Source organism: Coturnix japonica, chromosome 8, assembly GCF_054131305.1.
Source record: "Coturnix japonica strain WE chromosome 8, WE-NBRP24, whole genome shotgun sequence".
Classification (NCBI taxonomy): Eukaryota; Metazoa; Chordata; class Aves; order Galliformes; family Phasianidae; genus Coturnix; species Coturnix japonica.
The window spans coordinates 18,351,147-18,369,668 of record NC_140670.1 but is presented as its reverse complement, the minus strand read 5'-3'; the positions used below and the strand labels follow the sequence as shown (position 1 = coordinate 18,369,668).

The 18,522-nt window shown below is 40.9% G+C and overlaps 1 long non-coding RNA gene across 2 annotated transcripts in view; it reads left to right on the top strand.

The window, feature by feature from the left end:
• LOC107315927 (uncharacterized) overlaps window positions 1-18,522 on the top strand; it is a 33,251-nt gene that overhangs the window by 1,866 nt on the left and 12,863 nt on the right. The window contains exons 2-7 of one of the 2 annotated variants that reach the window (XR_014948872.1): window positions 2-80; window positions 5,630-5,740; window positions 6,819-8,035; window positions 12,827-12,895; window positions 13,660-13,732; window positions 17,023-17,117. This is a non-coding gene — a long non-coding RNA (uncharacterized LOC107315927). Of the gene's footprint in view, window position 1; window positions 81-5,629; window positions 5,741-6,818; window positions 8,036-12,826; window positions 12,896-13,659; window positions 13,733-16,309; window positions 17,118-18,522 lie in introns of both variants that reach the window. The other variant, XR_014948873.1, reaches the window with a different exon arrangement.

Sequence of the window (18,522 nt, the reverse complement as noted above, 5' to 3'; positions counted from 1 at the left end):
GTGGCTACGTTCCCCCTCGTAGCAGGTGACAGAGTGTTCATTGTATTCTGCTGACAACCCCAGTGCCATTACCAAGCAAGGTGAGAGTTAAGAACAAAGTGTTTTTTTTTCTGGTTGTATAAGTGAATATTGCTTTAAAAAGGTATTGAGTTGCTCCCCTGATGTTCTGACCATCTCCATTCTGACAGCAATGGATGTGTCCTGGAGCTCCTGGTCAGCAGGGACAACCAAATTGTTATGGTTCTTGTGAGAAACATTAGTAAAAGGCACGAGATCTTTATCAGAGAAAATCCTTGCAGAGTGGTCAGCCTACTGAGAACAACATTTAGGGACAGCTGCAAGCCAGCACTGAATTAAATTTAATTTGAAAAGTGAACACTATAAAGTTTGAGAAATTTGTCTGCATTTGCTTCATCTGTAGTTTTCAAAGACTCAGTGTGCTTCCAGCTGTTTCTTCCACCACTTACTAAACATTCCCAAGCTTGAGCTGAGACAGAGTAATTGGGCAAGTAAGCCTTGAATTTTAGAAAATGAAATCCATTTGGTTTCAATTTTCATGGCACAGAAGACAGTACCTTTTGATGTTAATATTAATAATTTTGATAACAAAGAAATTTCCTTGGCATAATTGTATCTCTGGCAACAGAGTACACTGTAACAGATATATCTATTCAACAAGTACAATTAAACTTCTACTTTTTGGGAAAATTAGTCTCCTGCTATGAAGACTTTTGCCTAACTATGAGTGGAAGGCAGTCTTGAAAAGTTTCGGTTTTCAGAACCAAACAAGGTGGTAAGCCCTTGATCTTCCCAGATGTTTCCTCTGTGGACATGCCCTTCTGTTTGGATCTCAACATGTGCAGTGAGTCATCAAATTGTCTCTTTTGGTGATCATGCCTGTGCCAAGCTATTAAAAGTTTCCTTTTTGTTAAGAGCCAAGAGGCTGGACTCTACACAGTGGAATTCTCTTTTGTAGTCAGGATAGTTGTTTGCTCTTATAAGGTTATTAATGAGATGTTCCCTCAGTTGAATTATTAGCAATGTATCATTTCCTCAGTGAGGTATTCTGTATCAGTGGATCTGACACCTACTCTCAGATACTGCTTTTCCGGGTATCATATTGTATATCTAGGTTTCTCTTTATTCCCCACCTCTCAAGGAAAATGCAAGCAATCCTATTGAGGGAGTTATAAGGTTGAAAGCTTCTATAGAGTATGTCTCTCTGCAAATACATTAACATGGTTGCAGTGTTGATTAGGATGACATTATGAATGTGAGAAGAAGAGATACTTTGTCAGACAGTAAGTTGTCCAAGAGGAATAAAATGCAATTCAGCCATTCTAATGTGTATCTATCTAGCTGTGCTTTTGGTAGCAGTGCGGATGAAAAGCAGCCACAGTTGGTAGAAAAAAGGATGGGCCCAATAATTTTACTCTTTGGAGGAAGCTGAGTCTTTTCAAGCCTACCTGGATGATTCATTGCACTGCATATATACATATAAATAATGATAGTGATTTCTGGGTACTGAAATGAGCTCTGCATTTCTATTTCTATTTTTATTTTTGATCCCATGAAATTATTGTTTGCTGTAAATCTGTAGTGGATAAAATATTGTATTTTAATATGTAAGGTTCATCCTCCTGCATAGAGATCAAGAGAGAAGAGATAAATAAATCTAAGAGCTCTGAGCCTGATACCTTCTTGTGTGCCCTAATATATGGAGAATAATGTTGGAGGACTGCTCTTAGTTTATAAAGTTTCCCCATTTCTTGAAACTAGAATGAGTACATGAATGAGCTAGAATGAATAAACAAGGTGAATAGAAATTTTGCTAATGAGAATAGTTATCTACCCACGCATCCCTCCAGCAGTGCCATGAATGCTACCGGAAGACCTGCCTTTATCAGACTTGTTTTTGCAAGCTAATGTTGGGTGACTGAAATGCAAGTAGGTTTATGGAACAGTTGGAATATAATTGTTTTACACTCCTACGTGTACTTTGTCAGCATTCCGAGGCATTCATACTTTCCATTCCAACAGTGCAATACTCCAGAACATATTCTTACCCCAAGGGCACTTTGCACAGCGCAGTTATTCAGCAGACAGATCTTCATTGCTCTAAGTAAAACTGAGAAGTTTTTCAAATAGCTTGCTGATGCCAAATCCTGGCTGCCTTGTTTGATATGAGTCCCCTAAAGATTTCTTTCTTTACTGAATAACACCATAAAAATGTGTCGAAGGTGTAGTTCCAATACTGTTTGGAAGGCATTTGTAGGTCATTCTGTAAGCATGAAGGCAGGAGAAGGAACTCTTCATTTTGATCAGACACTACTTAACCATTTCAATTCTTCACAAATATGCTGGCAGTATTTCTTTAAGAAGTGTCTGCTTGAACAAAATTTAAAAGGTATGTGGCGAGTAGAGTGCCGATGGTTCAGTAATGAGGTACAGTGACATCCAGTGTTCATCACGGCTGCTATGTGTGCTAGAGCCAAGCGACCTGACAAATTCAACAACATTCCTCTGAAAAAGGGTTTAGTGATGAAATAACTATGGGAATAAGAACATGAGCCAGAGTTCCAGACTATAACTGGGCAAGGTTCTGAGCAGTGTGATCTGACTCCAAAGCTATCCCTGCCCTGAGCAGAATTTGGAGAAGAGGGCCTCTAGGAACCACCTCTTGCTTCAGGAATTCCATGATTCGAATGCAGCTGAACTGTAATCTTTCAACTGGTTAACTTCTTTAATGATTTCATGGGATATAATATATGCAAATGGAAATATTTCATTATCATAGTAGTAAGGTTATCTGTATGGAAAGAAAATTGGCTGTAACGTACTTAACAGTAGGGACTGAAGCACTTCTATAGGGAGTTGAGAGAGAATCTACTCTGCCCATTAAAATCAATTTTCAAAACAGAAGTAATGAGCCAATTGCTTTCCTGTTCAAGAAGGTGCTTGGCTTTTCACTTAGTATCCAGACAGAATTCTTGGGCTCTTTGAATTCAAAACAGGTTTAGAAATATAATTTTACTTTTACTTGCCAGGAATAAGCAGGATAAAATAAGATTTTATGTTTTCCTGGAAATGACAGGATGTCCTCTGATTGTTAAATCCATTTCTAGAACACAATTTAGAAACAATTTTTCAGCACTGACCTAACAATTTTCATTGGCTTTTGATGTGGCTTTCTACTCTATCCTTTTGAATGTTTGTTGTCTAGCATTTAGCTGTGAAATGTGTTAGCTTCCAATAGGTTCTGCATTGTTGCAGTAAACCAGTCCTAGTTTAATTCAGTAATTATTTTTTTCTGCTGTCTCCTTGTATGCTGAGTTCAGTGACTTCATCTGCTAAACTGCTCGTAGTTGAGCTGAATACTTGCTTGTATCGTCTGCTCAGGCCCTCTTTTGTATTTTTTTTTTCCATGACAGAGACAAGGACAGTAGGAATGTAGAACTGAAGACTCTTCAGATTAATTTAAAGTCATAATAAGCTATGAAACTATTTCTAAGCATGTAAGCCTATTTTACTTCTAAGACCTCGTGAAATCGGCCTTCTGAGTATGGAGGAAGGAGTATGTTTTGGAGGTTTTGATTTTACTAAGGCTTTTGATGTTGCTCAGTTAAGTAAATCAGGGAAATGTGATGTATGTTAGCCTACTGCAGGATGCATAAAGGATGAGATTTTAATTGAATCAGACACAAAGAACAGTCAGTAACATGTTGGAGGAGAGTCAATAGTTAAATGGTAGAACAAGGACTGAGTTTGTGAAAACATAAAATTGCGTCAACAGTACTTCTGCTATGCAAGTGACAAATCCTTATTCATATAAACAAGAAGCCTAGCTTGAAGAGTACATGAAGGTTTTTCACTTTTCAGCAGCAGTACTGTTTAGTTGGTGAAGCATGGCTTCAAGAAGTATGTGGGCTGTTTTGACATAATTCAGAGAAGAGGCACAGCAATGAGAGAGTTTCTGGGATACATGACCTCTGAGAAAAGATGGGAAATAAATGACATTTTGGAGCTAGTTGATCAAAAAAGAAGACTAATGGAGGCATACTGGTATTCAAATGCTTAAAGGGATGCTTCAAATATAGAGGAAACCACATTTCCTCCCCTCCTTTATCTACTGTAAGTAGGTAGAAATAGTAAGTTCAAGTGAAATAAAGGAAGATTCAGCTATATTAGGAAAATGAATGAGGTTAAAGATCGTGAAAGGTTAAAAGATAATTCTCAGGACGTTTTTCAGTCATCCTCATCAACAGAAAGAGCAGTCTAAAGAGACAAGCATTAATATCTTTATAGACTCAGAGTTTTGTACTCAAAGAGGAAGCGTTTACATGTCATTTTTGGCTCTTGCTTAATTCTGTACAGCCCTGGGAAGAAAACCAGGCTGGTTAGGGTGTGGTGGTACAGACCTGCTGTGTGTTGCGTGGAATGTCTTTCTGCCCTATCAGCAGCTTGCTGTCAACCTCCACTGTTACCCTGTGTTTGCATTTAGCTCCTTTCTTTGATCCCTTCAGAGCTTTTAGTTCAGTTCCTGGTGAATTGTGCATTTTGTGACTTTAGGGAAGAAGATGCACACAAACTATGAACAGAATTACTAATAAATTAGGAAAGCTAGTACTTGGATTTCTAATGAGGGAAGCTATGGTGATTTAGTCAAACATATCTGATACTAAATGGAAAAGTTGAAGCAGCATTCCCTTGTGAATTTAAGTTACCTTCTCTACCAGCTGGATCTTCCAGATGGTTTCTTGTCCTATTTTCCTTCATTTGTATTGTTTTACTTAATTGCTATAAATGAGCCACTGTCCAATGCTGTGGACTACAACTCTTCCTTCTGTTACATAAGGTGGATTTGATTGTAAGTATGAGCAGGAACATAGACGGGAAATAATTTTGAAAATGTTAGGTAATTTCCCAGTTCTCCTTCGTGAGTGTTCTTGAAACTTCATTTTATTAACAATATAGTAAACAACTGGGAATCTTTTAGTTGCTTTTTAAAAGTGGCCTCTCTTTTTTTTTTTTTTTTTTTTTTTTTTTTCCCCTCAAAAATATCCGTCGGTTCCCAGCAGAGTGAAGTGTAGATTGTCTGATCTTCCTCTTATTTAAGTACTGTAAGCTGACTCTGCTGAAAGCTGGAAATATTGTCAGATCTTTGTATTGTTTTTGAGAACGTTGTTAGGAGTTGTATGCTCTGAGCTCCTGAAAATGTACAGCTCTGCCTGAGCAGCCACAGCCCCACAGAACCTGGGTATCGCTGCTTATTTAGCACAGCCAGGCCTTGTTAGGGCCAGCCTGGGGCCATGGCAGTTAGGCATGTGGACTCTAGATTGGAATTAGGGACTTGAATTACACTTGAAATGAAATTTTGAAGAGAGGCTTGCATTAAAAGAAAAATAAGACTTGGAACAAACATTCTGACCTTCACTGCTCAGGGGGTCTACAGACCAAAGTAAAACAAGCGGCCGGCAAAAGCATGGTGCCCCATGGTCTTAACTTAATAAAACACAGTGGAATCCAGTGGAACAGCCTGAAATTCAAAAGCCTTTGGGTAGACTGGAACTTGTGTGCTGGCTGGCAGATGTCTGGAAAGGTACTAAAATGTAATTCTTATTGTTCATAGGATTTGCTGTTAAGCATTTACAAGATACAAAGTGATGGATGAATAGGAGAATGTATGTGAACAACCAGAACTAACAGACCCAGGACAGTGCAGCTGGGCTTGAGTTGTAAGGTCAGACAACTTTTCTTTGTGTTTTTAGTATTCAAATTGATTTCCATCAGGACACGACTTAGTTAAGGTGAGCTGTACAAAATTCATCTCCTTTCCCTTTATATTCCATATCCTGTTTAATGTATGTTACAAGAGAGATACTGCACTATGCTTCATTACTTTAATCACTGTCCTGTCCTACTGTAGTTCAACAAAGTGTGCAAGTCCATTGTTCTTGTTAGAGGCATGGTCTAGAGAAAATGGCCAGGGAGCTGAACAGCGTTTCTATTTCATCTGCTGCCCAGTAGTTTTGGATGTCACCTAAACCTTCAGATGGAATACTTCCATGCATTCTCATGGGGATCTGTAAATAGCAGTAATATATAACTACTGTTGCTAATTGGGGCGAGCACTCTGAAGCACATACAGAGAAGAATGTATTCAAATGCAACATACAGGAAAAGTTTGTTTTAATATTTCAGACAGCTAGATGAAATGTTGGACACTCAGTGCATTTTGCTTTGGTGGTCCAGGCGTTCGAGAATCTTAGAGAAGTATTTGGAAATTAGTTTTATTTCCACAATTCTGATAGAATTACAAGACAGGGGATGTTTCACCCTGCTCAACAGGGTACCTGTGTCAGTGAAGGTCTTACAAGTGACAATGGTGGTAAACGACTGCTGAACTGACAAAGAAGTCTGGAAGCATTTTCTTTGGTTCTGATTTCTATTTTTATTTGGTTTAATGGTGAGATAAAATACCAATGTTGTACATGTCCTTGCTATGAGGGTTTGGGATTTTCTTTCCCTTTCCCCTTTCCCCTTTCCCCTTTCCCCTTTCCCCTTTCCCCTTTCCCCTTTCCCCTTTCCCCTTTCCCCTTTCCCCTTTCCCCTTTCCCCTTTCCCCTTTCCCCTTTCCCCTTTCCCCTTTCCCCTTTCCCCTTTCCCCTTTCCCCTTTCCCCTTTCCCCTTTCCCCTTTCCCCTTTCCCCTTTCCCCTTTCCCCTTTCCCCTTTCCCCTTTCCCCTTTCCCCTTTCCCTTTCCCTTCCCCTTCCCTTTTTTTTCTTTTTTCCTGGGAAGTAAAACCCACCCCTTCCCAGACCTCATTTCAGGGCTGGCAGTGGAAGCAAGCAGATCTTGCTGGAGATCTCTGTGTATCTGAGGCCTTCCAAAGGTAAGCATCAGCTTTCATTTGTTTCTGTGCCCACAGGTGTTGTATTTGAGCAAGTCCTCAATTGCCATAGCACCGACCTCCAGGGAACATTACTAGTGATAAGTCTCCAACCAGACTCTGCATCGCTGATCATAACCCTCTGAGCTCAGTTAATCAGCCAGTTCTCAACCCATCTCACCAGTCCATTCATCTATCCCACACTTTCTCAGCTTCCATATCAGGATATCATGGGAGACAGTATCAAAAGCCTTGCTGAAGTGTGACATTAAATTGCACTGAGGGCAAACTTCAACTACTCTTCTCTGCAGACCACACACCAAAAGAAACTGTACTTCAGAAAGGTTATATACATAGTTTATGCACATATCTGTGTAAATGCATACAACATGCTATTAAATAAGAATATTAGGAGCTTGGCCAGAGAAGACATCCAAGATCCCATACACTTTGCACACAGCTTTAAAAGCAACACAAGATCTCCTGCCAAACTACACAATGCTACAAAATAGACTGCTTTGCTCGCTGTGTAAAACTTAAAAGTAAAAATCCAGAGCCAGTCCCTTGTGAAAGGCATCACACAGAGTCTGCTACAAATACTTAAAGGTCAATTGTTCCTTAAGGTTAGGAGTATAGATCAGAATAGGTTTTTGTTTGTTTTTTTTTTAAAAAAGAAAGAAAAAAAAGTGGATTAAGTCTTAGAATAGATAAATGAAAGGGAAAAATTAACACTAGGGATTGAAAATGAGTTTGTTTGCAGTGTTAAAAATATTCTGATGTTATTTTCTTTCAGTTGGTTTCTTGCTTCTGCACATCAGGGCCTAATAAACCAACAGTGTGTAGTCTCTGAGTTTGTAACAAACATGCTGTTTTTCTAATTAAAAATGTCCTACATTTGAGCCACTTTTAAGTAACTCAGAACTGTGTTCCTAAATTAGAAGGTCAAAATTTCCTGAAGCTCTCTTGACATGGAGTAGTCTTGGTCCTTTCTGACTCACAAGGGCAAAGGCTCATGGCTCTCTGTTCCCCAGATTGTCTCAGCTACAGAAGGAAGAAGACAGTGAATGCTAAGGAGGTAAGAGTCAGACCAGGTGGCAAGGGAAAAAGACACAGGAGTGATGTGAAGCAGCTTCAAATCCCTTGTTGGTGGGTAGAAAACGTGTCTTTTTTTTTTTTTTCCTTTTTTTTTTTTTTTTTTTTTTTAAAATTATTTTAACCCTCATGTATCTGAAAAATTTCTGAGTGTCTCCTCAGAGAGACTGGGGTGTTTCCCACCTGTCTGTGAAAATGTTCTGTGGAGATGATGTAGCAAAATACACGCAGAATGTGGTAAAGCATATTTTAAAAAATTCTAGGGAAACAGTCATCTCAAACTAATGATCTGAGTTGGCCACTTGCTTCAGGTACCAGTTAAGGGCAGTACATTTAAATCTCATCTGAAAATAAGCATGTGAATACCAGAACAAGGATTTTATGATACCCTCAGACTTCTGTGAGAACTAAAAAATTCTGACTGTCCTGGATGTTATGAACAAATTTGATTTTTGTTTGTGTTTAGTCTGGTTTAAGTTTCGAGCTTTTTTGAAGTAAGGCTTAAGATTCATTCAAGAGTGAGACCTCCCTCAGCAGTGTATTTAGGGATGCAATGGGCTGGCACAGAGGAACTTAGACACCTAAATCTTTGCCTTGCACAATGGAAGAGACTATGGCAGATGATGATGGGTGAAGTGCTGCGCTAATGCCCCTGCTACTTATGAGATATACCAACCTGCCAATTAAATAGGATACCATGAGTTCAGTCATCCATCCACTTTGTTGTGTGTCACAGGATCAAAATGCTAAAAGTTCTTTCCAAGCACTTCTGCTTGACCAAGAGAGGACATCAGCAGGAAAGCTCTGTGTATGAGGCTCCACAGCTCTGAGAGATGTGTGTGGAGGGCAGAGGTGTCATGCAGGACCAAGAACTTTATGGTGCCTGTGGCAGTGTTCCTAGCAAACGCAGGCAGCATCTTTAGGAATTCCTGCCTGTTAATGTAGGTTGAATCAGTAAGATCTGATCTGCAACTCAGTCCCCAGAGTGAGGAGAACATGGGCATTCAGTGGGTGGTTGTTTATCTTGCCTAAGCTGAGAAAAGAGAGCTGAAAGATGTGGCAGGATTTGCACAGAATGTAGAAGCCCAGAAAACAATGAAGCTATGCTCAGACAAACAGCTGTAACATGCATGCACAATGGATATGCCAGCTGAAAAATTTTGGGATGGTGTAAGGTGTGGTTGTAGTTAGATCTATTTTTCCTTGGCCCATTTATTAAGATCATATGATAATGAAAGTTTTGTGCTGGCTTGAATTATGGATGTGTTTTGTCATAGACTGTCTGGTGTATAGTCTGTTCCCTTGTAAGGGATTTTTGGTCCATTTTCTTGGTGGTTCAGCTTCTGTTTCTCAGACCAGTTACTGTCTCGGGAAGAGGCTTTTGTAAACAATGTTAGAACTAGTAATTATTCTCATCTTGTCATTGTGAAAGTGATGTTCATCTTTACCCTCCTCCCAAAAACTGTTGGTGAATGCTGCCACAAAACCACAGCACAGATCTTTGTTATTGCTAAGCTTCTGCCAGCCTCTCTCTGTAGAATAAAACGTGTTGCTTACCACTGACTTTATTTGGTGTTAGGTTGCATGCAGTATTCAGGTACTGCACAGATACCATGCTGGATTAAGTTCTGGGTGGAGTCTTGCTGATATTTCAGACACAAAATAAGTCTTGTGGCCTGCTGATGGTTCACAGGATCATGGAACCTGTTGTTTAGAACGCTGGCTGAATTGGTAGGGCCCATGAAGCAGGGATGAGTAAAGGTCTTGGAGAGGTGAAGATGACTGCTCTGGGGATCTTATTATGGTTCAACTTTTCATATAGCCTTCAACATTCTCACCTCATGCTTTACCCTTTTGATATGTGTTTGCAAGAGCTCATGGCACCTTTCACAGGGTCCTGATTCATGATAGCCACAGAAGGATTCACCTTCATGGTTTGAGAGGGTGGCTTCCTGTTGTCTGTAGCTATAGATTATCCACCAGTGCTTATCTAGCTTTGGCTGTACTCCTGAAGTAAGAAAATAAAACCTTTTATCTTTTCCTCATCAGCTCTATGTTTTATCAGTTCACTCAAAGAACCGTGCCTATCTGCTTGGGCCATCCTTTGTAGTGGCTAGTACTTAATGAATGGTCTTGAGTAGTGCAGATCCTGAGTGAACTATGTCTGTAGGAAAATGAATGCTGCTTTTCTGGAGCATGTATGAGTTTGGTATAGCTTTATTGATCCTGTGATCCTTGGACTTTTTGTGTGAGCAAGATGGATCAAGGAGCAGGGGAGTGAGGTGCAGTGGAGAAAGAAGATTCCTCAAGTACCTTTTCACAGTTAGTGTTATACAGCACTCATAAATGTCAGGATTTGTGCAAGCCACAAATGGAGATGGATCCAGGTCATGCAGACAGAGAAAGGTATCTTCAGAGAGTCAGGGAAGCCTGCTGTCCAGGCAGGGAGTTTTCCTGGGAGCACCCTGCGTCAGACACCATTTACTTGATACCACATCTCTTGCTGAGGCCCTGCTACCCAGAGGCATCTCACCACAGTATGAACCGGTCTGCCAGCTCTGGCTGGTTCTTGAGCAGGGCTTGTGGTGTGGGACCAGATCCAGCAGGAAGTTAAGGCTTAGTGTGGCACAGGGAGAGGTTCTGGCTGAGCACCAGCGTGCTGTGATGTTGAAGGCCAATTGCAAAACCAAGAGCTGGGGGGGGACTAAGGGAAGTAACTCACAAAGTCACAATCCAGGGAGGCATTTGAGGTCAAGATCTAGGTGTAAATGATTAGAAATGAAGGAGGGAAGAAAAATGTGAAAAACAGAGAGCACAGCTGTGTTTAAATAAGATCAGAGGACTCGAGGAAAGAATAGGTAGCTTTGGGAAACTGAGGGCAATGTTGATGCATGGGCAGAACCTGCACCATAAATCTTGGCACAGCTGCAAAGCAGCAGATGTTTTTGTGCTGTTGGGATACTCTGTCTGATCTGCCTGTGACATGCCCAACCCAGCTACAAAGGCCCACAGCTGAGTGGTGTCACTCTGACAACTCAGTTTCACTGTGCTGCTTTCTCATTTCCCTTTCTCAAAAGAACTAGGAGAGAAAATATTATGAAAAAGGCTCACAGGTTGAGATAAGGATGGGGATATCGCTCACCAATTACTGTCACGGTCAAAACAGACTTAATGTAGAGATGAATGTAATTTATTGCTTATTACTTACAAACTAGAGCAGCAAGAACTAAAAGCAAACTACAAATGCTGTCACCTCATCCAACCCTGTCCCATCTCCTTTCTCTGAATGGTGTGGGGGAATGGAGGCTGCAGTCAGTCCATAATGCTTTGACTTTGCTGTGGTGCTATGTCTTGGTGTGGTCTGCCATTGTGGCCTGGAGCAGTGTGCCGGTAGAAGGAGTCTGTGACTGGCAACCTCAGGGTTCCCTTGCCACCAGAGATTTGTATTGAAAAAATACAGTATGAACTTTCTTACCAATGCTGGAGAAACCATGAGGTAGTGAGGGATAATTACACTGCTTCTGGTTTTGCTGAATCATTGTAGTGCCTCTTCTCCTTCACACTGACTTTCTTTGAAGCAAAGGGAGCTGAATGTAAGTTTGATTAGTTACTGCCAGGACAGGAAAAGGCAGAGGAAGATGAGAGCTTGATAAATGGAGACAAGTTTTCTGTAGAGAGTAATTCAAGCTTTCTTGTACAGCGTGTGACTTTTCCCTAATGCTGCAATGCTTAAATCATTGCATTTTGAACGGCCATCTGTAAGAAGCTTGTTCTTCCCTGACAAATTATATATAAATTATATACAGATTCTGAGAAAGCTGTGTTTATAGGAGCTGATTACTCATTAAACAATTCCAGCACTAACTTCACTTTTTAACAAATTACTGCTGTTATATTTTGGTAATCTCTGTCTAAACAGAATAATATCAGTGACTAATACAGTTATCCGTTATACTGTGTCACCATTTTCCCAGCAACTTCCCACTCAGCCTTTGGCCAGTCTCAAGCAAAGCTGATGGTGGCCTGACATTCTTAAAAGACAGCAAGTTTCCCCAGGTGTGAAAACACAGCGAGGTTATCAGCTTATTTGGACTTCCTGTGGTGATGTCATACCCACTTTCCCCAGACAAATAACCAAAGGGCTGAACACTTCTGAAGGCACAGCTATCAGCATTGTGCAAGCAGCAAAGCTAATGGTATGCCAGTCTCCTGTGGTCATAGCTTATGCCTGGATTCCCTAATGTAAAATCTAAGTGACGCTTGCGCCATAACTTTCTTCATTATAAAATCTCCCCTTTTCTTGTCTGGTTTTGTGCCGTTTGGTGAATGTACTTTGGCTGGAATCCTGCTGTCAGATTTTCTTTAAATTGTTCAGTGGGCATGAAGCAATTGTGAGAAGCAATGATGTCAAAGACAGAGCAATCATATAAATCTGCATTAATTGCCACAGCATTACAGTTTTGCTGCCCTGCAATAGAGCAGAGGAAGTGGAGGATGGAGCGGAGCGGAGGAAGTGATGCAGGGGATTTCTTTAGTACTCTCAATGCCTGCCTTGGACAACTTTCCCACCAAAATAGATATCAACATTTGTGAGATAGTTAACAGTGGCAAGGGCTAAGCAGTCCTGTCTGTAAACCTGTGAGGGTCACAGCTGCGGGCTGCAGGAGACATTGCTCCAACAGTGCAGTCAGTACTGTGCATTCTGCCTTGTTTCTGGGGAGGCTGCCGAGCACTGAGGAGCTCTCATCTGCAGAAGAGCAGGGGCCTTAAAACTTTGGTGTTGTGGAGAAGTGGGGATGTTGGTGTTGGAGGAGTCTGCTGGCATATCTGTATATCTCTTTCCAGGAATGAAGAGGCCAAAGATCACTCCACAGAATTTCTTCATCCCACAGGATCCATTTCTTTACGAGCAATGTAAGCATGGTCATTCTGAAAGCCTATTTTCTTGTCTCTTTATGTTTGACTTTAAGGAGCCTATTTCTGGTATTTGGCTCGATTTTATTTGATAATTTGAATTTCATTCTTTTATATAACTAGTCTAGCCCTGGGGACAACTCTGAGTCTGCAGAGGTCTCCTGACTTCTATTCATTACTGGTTTCAATCCTCTCTTGTGTGTGCGTGATTAATATAAATGAAGCACTGATCAAATGTTTTTTGATGGCAGTAAATGAAAAGACAATGGAATGTGCAGAAATTTTTCCTCAGTTTTCTTATTAGCTTTTTTTTAGCATCTTCTTGCCTCTGTGCCACAGAATCTATAGGTGCTTCTCTTACAAATGTGCATTTATACACACAGCAGATCTATAGAGATCTCTGTTCAGGAATAGAACAGAAAGCATCTGCCAAAACCACAGGTATAATCTGTTTGGAAAGTGAATAGAGGAGCAAAGACTGAGGAGAGGTTTCACCATTTGGTGTCTATACAGTAGTTAATGCATAATGAATTTTCTGTTGGCAAATAGGCAGGTGTAGCATCTTTGCATAATGTTATTGACATTATTGCCAGCTAAGTCCTAAGGCCATCTGTAAAGAAAAATGCTTGTAACTCTTTACAATTTGAATGGTATGTCCAGATCAGCTTGCTGAGACAGGATTTTGAAGAAAAAAAAGTATGCAAACTAAAAATCAAATTGCCTGCCAACTGCTGGTACCCTGTAACCTGTGCTAACGTTTACAGTTTCTTAAAGGATCCTGGGTGCACAATAGCTTCAGGGAGGTCTGAAGGTGCAGGTCTGAGCTGTGACTCTCAGGTATGTTGTAGGGAAGGCTTTGTGAGTGCCATTTATATTGTTCTGGGAATTGGAAGAAGCTTGGGTATAATTGCATGGAACTGGGAGTTTATCTAAGTCCTTACTGGTTTATGGTTCAGAATAAAATCCAGGCATTTGACTGCTTTATTTGCTGTGCAAATGTACCTCCCTACCCTATGGCTGCATTCCAAGATGCCAGCACTGGTGGAATTCTCCCCCATGCAAAGCAGGTGATTTTTTGCCTTTTGGCAAGATAAGGGAGATTGCTCTCCCACAGGCCTTTGAATATCTTGTGTAAATCAGTAAAATGTCAAGTACTCTATTAAAACATTGGTACTAGAAAGGTTTTATTTTTGGTTATAATTTGTTTGAGTGGAGAACCTACTGGGGTAGCTCCCACTGACTTTAGTGCATTCAAGATCAGACTTGATGGGCTGTTTCTTCTGAGATTTCCTGGTAAGGTGATTCTTGTTCGACACAGAAAAAATATTTTCCGATCACATTTCCATTTGTAGCTGTTAATTCACTACAGCAAACTTCCAAAGTAGCCCCTGCTGTTTCCTGACCTTTGACCAAATGTTCTAATAGTTTCCCTATTAGCAGTAAGTAGATGTAGAATTTCGGATAGTACTAAGTTTGTAGCAAGGACTACATTTAGTTTATATTTTTTTCCTTTCTTTTTTCATTAGGGACTGTTCTGATTCTGTAGGAGTTTTTATTGAGTGAAAAAATAAATAATATAGCACAGATGAATTGCTGCATTAGTTATAGAAGAAAAAGTCCTGATGTGAATATGTAACCAACAAATTATTATTACAGGAATCTCTAAGTTATGAAAACATTTCTAAGATGTGAAGGTCAAGTCCCCAGTACTGTTCACTGCAGTTTTTGCTTGGGTGATTGGGTTTGATCTGTTGGTTCCGTGTGGTGCTAAGAGCTTGAATCTTCTCAGCAATGGTTGGACATTGCATTCAGGTTCTGAGAGCTTACATAGGTGCCAGCCTAAAGGTTTAAACAATATGGACATCAAGCTTTCTCATGCATCAGTGCAGAAGTATTGAATGCAGTAGAGTTTCTCTCATTTAACCAGTAGGGAATTTAGTTTTCTAAACTTCTTAGTTTTAGTGATTTTACTGAGCTGAAAGGGAATCATGACACCAGCAGTTACTTTTGTCATTATGAAACGTGACTCTTTCTTTCAGTGATATTTAAGTAGACTTGCTCTTTCACATTTCACTTATGCAGACTCAGGTCCATTGCCTCGCTGGAATCCAGGAAGGGAAAAGTAGGGCTTTGAAGCATGTAGCAGCTCCTACCCTAGTTCTGTGTAGGAGGCAAGCTCTTGCCTGAAGTGCAAGGAAAGCCAGTGGGACTCAGCAGAAACAGTGTCTGTGGTGCAAGGTTTAGCTCACAGCTCTGAGAAGTGCGTGGGTGCCACAATGCCCTGTACCATGATGAGGAGCAGCCTTATGCAGGGCTTGCTGTGCCATGTGCTCTTACAGCTCCCGGGGCAGGGCAATGGCATGTCCTGGAAGAGGATAAAAGTCAATGTCTTGCCTAGTGTGTGGTAGGAGGGAATAATACAACTGCTTGCTGATTTTGGATAGTCTTATTCGAGGTCAGTGAAAAAAAGAGAGTGAAAGAGAGGAGGAAGAAAGGAAAAAAAGAATGAAAAAGCTTTCTGTCACATTGACAGAATGTAATGGGCAGTGCACTAATGTTTGTCTTTGCACCTAGCTGTAAGACAGCTCAGACAAAGGAAAAAAGGAAATACAGCCTGTGCATGGTTTCATAATGGTCAAAGAGAGATCTGCATACCACTGCAAATAAACTTTTGCTTAGGATGAGAGCTGAGGGAAGGAAGCAAACAAATAGAGAAAGCAAATCTCAAGCAGACAGGCAAGGGAAAACAAACCACTTCCATGTAAACACTTGTGGAAACTGTGGCCAGTATATCATACCAGACTCAGATGAAGGGGCAGCAGCTGAGACCTTCAGCAGGTTGATTCTGTTCATAACATCTTATTTCTCTCTTTTTCAGCCACGCTGAGTGAAATATTTGGGGGTGGGAGTGCTTGTACCACAGTAAAGCAGAACTGTTCCAAAGGGGAATTGAGAAGTGTTTGAGTGGGAAGATGGAGGGACTTAGCTAGCTCTGGTTAGACTGACAAGATGTCTGGTTTTTAAAGGGCAGAGGGGGAAGAACCTTCTTGCGTTACTGTAAGGGAGAGGAAGAGATGCTGCTGTACTGAGTTTGATGAGCAGTGGAGGAGCTTGGGCAGAGATTCCTGTCTTCTCCAGTCAAGAAATAATGACGGAAGGAGGATAAAAATGGCTAGCACTACTGCTTAAAGGGTGGACATCTTCTATCTTGCTGGCAAAACATCTGGAACTTTTTGTCAGGGTAGGAGTGCAGTCTACATATTCTAAAATTGTCCAATTTTAACTTATTGTTACAGTGGTCTACTTGTTTGTAAAGCAACTGTATTAGCTACTGCCTGAGAAACATGATGTAATCGTTCAGCTCCTTTTCTTTTGTTAACTCATCACATTTTCTCCTTATGTCTGTTTCCACAGTGATTGCTCTGCCTATGCCTCAGCTGATGACATCAGCGGCTTTGCAGACATATCCTGTCTCTTCTTTCATCTTCTTGGTGTTAGCCTGGTTATTTCTACAAAGTACAAACCAAGACTACTTTACAGAGAAGGCAGGAAACAAGAGAGTTATGACACTGGAAATGGCCTATTGTTTCTTCTCTGGCAAACTCCCTCTGGACAGCAGTTCTGGGAACTAGCTCTTTTTGTCAAGTGTTTGTTGTGAGATGTGTTAGTGGTATATACCATGGTGAATTTGCCAGGCATAGAGATTCCCTTGGGGAAAAGTGCAAAGAAGCACATTGGGCTGTCTCCAGAAGCAAATGTTCAGAAATGCTCTGCAAAGGTGTCTGAAACCTGAACTGTTTCCCATCCTTGGTAAGGATGAACACTGTCAGGGAACCCAGTTGCTAGAAGCAGTGCCTCCTGAAAGACGGGACTTCTGATCCCTACTTCTGACTAGGACAGAAACTTGGGTTTCATAGAAGTGCATTCTATGATAGATGAGAGAAAATGAAGATCCTCAAGGGAAGGTTAAGATAATTCCTCTTCCTTCCAAAACTGCCTTGCAGAATCAGTGGAAAATTTCTGTTCAGAACAAGGTCCTTGGCAGGGATACACCACCATCAGGTGAGAAGCAGATGCCTTCAAGACCATGCAGAGCATTTCAACATTCTTCTTCCTGTTTGCTCCAGGTGTATCTCAAAAAATAAAGCTGAGAATGATCTTGCCTGTCATACCGAACTGCACATGATGGTGATTTCCGAGCAAGAAGATACAAACATAGCAGGTAGGAGGGGCCGCTCTGGGACAAGCTATTTCTGTTGCCAGAACAATTATTGATTCAGTCCTTGAGTGCTCTCAAGTTACGGGAGAGGAAAAATGTAACTGGGAGTACCTTGTAGCAATTGTCCTGGTGGTGACAGACTGGTACCTGCTGATGTCCTTCCTGAGCACACAAGGAGAGAGCTGTGTGTAGGGCATACTGGGGAGGGTGAAGTGAACAGGCTGGGCTTTGCAGTGTGATGATGCACACTCCTGCCCCAGTGGAGAACAGGCAGAGCTGGACACTGATCAGCAGCAACTGAGAAAAGACTCAGGGCTGGCATAAGATGGCCTTTGTGGAGCAACTGAATTGATGATCTCTATGGTATATCAACAGAAAAGGTCTCAGATTCTGCTGTATTTCTGTCCCTAGCACTGGGGTATGCCAGCATCCATGGCAGAAAGTCAAGCACATCCCAAGAAAATGGATTGCTTGAGGTTTGAGAATAGGAAGGTGAAGGAGAAAGATGTGACTCTACATGCAGCTTTGCTATTATTTTTGACCCCATCATTTAACAGTGAAGGAGGAGAAAAGCCAAGCTTTTGTAGTTGTGGACTATATGGAGCCATTATCATGTCATTTATCATGTGAAAGTTTTATCTCCTGCTTTAAGTGCTGTGGCTGCAGATGTTTGAACAGTATAGCTTTCTGAAAATCAGTAAAATCTCTTCATTTGCAGTTTCACTTATTGAAAATTTAAGAATATGGGAAAATGGGTTGAAATTGGCTCAATTAATAAAAGCAATATCCAAATATATATTTCTTTTGATGTTTAGGTCATAGAATTATTTTGGGTCAAACATCTCATTAGACATCAGACTTGTATGCACTCTTTCCTCTTCCTTTCTCCTTCTATATTAGGCAAAAGGAAGTTCTGTTCCTGTGATCTTTTACCATGACGCAACACATTATAGCCTTTAGATTTGGCTTTTTCCTGCATATCTCAAAACCAGAGACATCTTCAGTTCTGTATTTTTATTCTCTCCATGCGCAGATGGAAGTGAATTTTCTGCAGCCATTGCATAACACTCCTGGCAGCCATTAGGTGCTACCAGCTGTCCTGGAGTTTTGGTCTGAGTGTTTTGGCAAGGAGATGTTGTCCTGTTAGGATTCTACTGTAATGCACATTGGTAGAAATCATAGAAATCAGTCAGGACAGCCATCTAAACATGAGTAAAATCTGATCTGAAAAATTTACAGGGGACTGTTTCTTGTAATCAGTCTAAGTATTACTTAATGCCTTTTGCAAACAAGGAAGCACTCTGACTATGGCTAGATGTGTACAATTAGCTGTAGTTAGCTGCACTACTTACAGCAGACATTTGGAAAATATCCTATCCTGGCACTGATCAGGCTAAGGGAGAAAAAT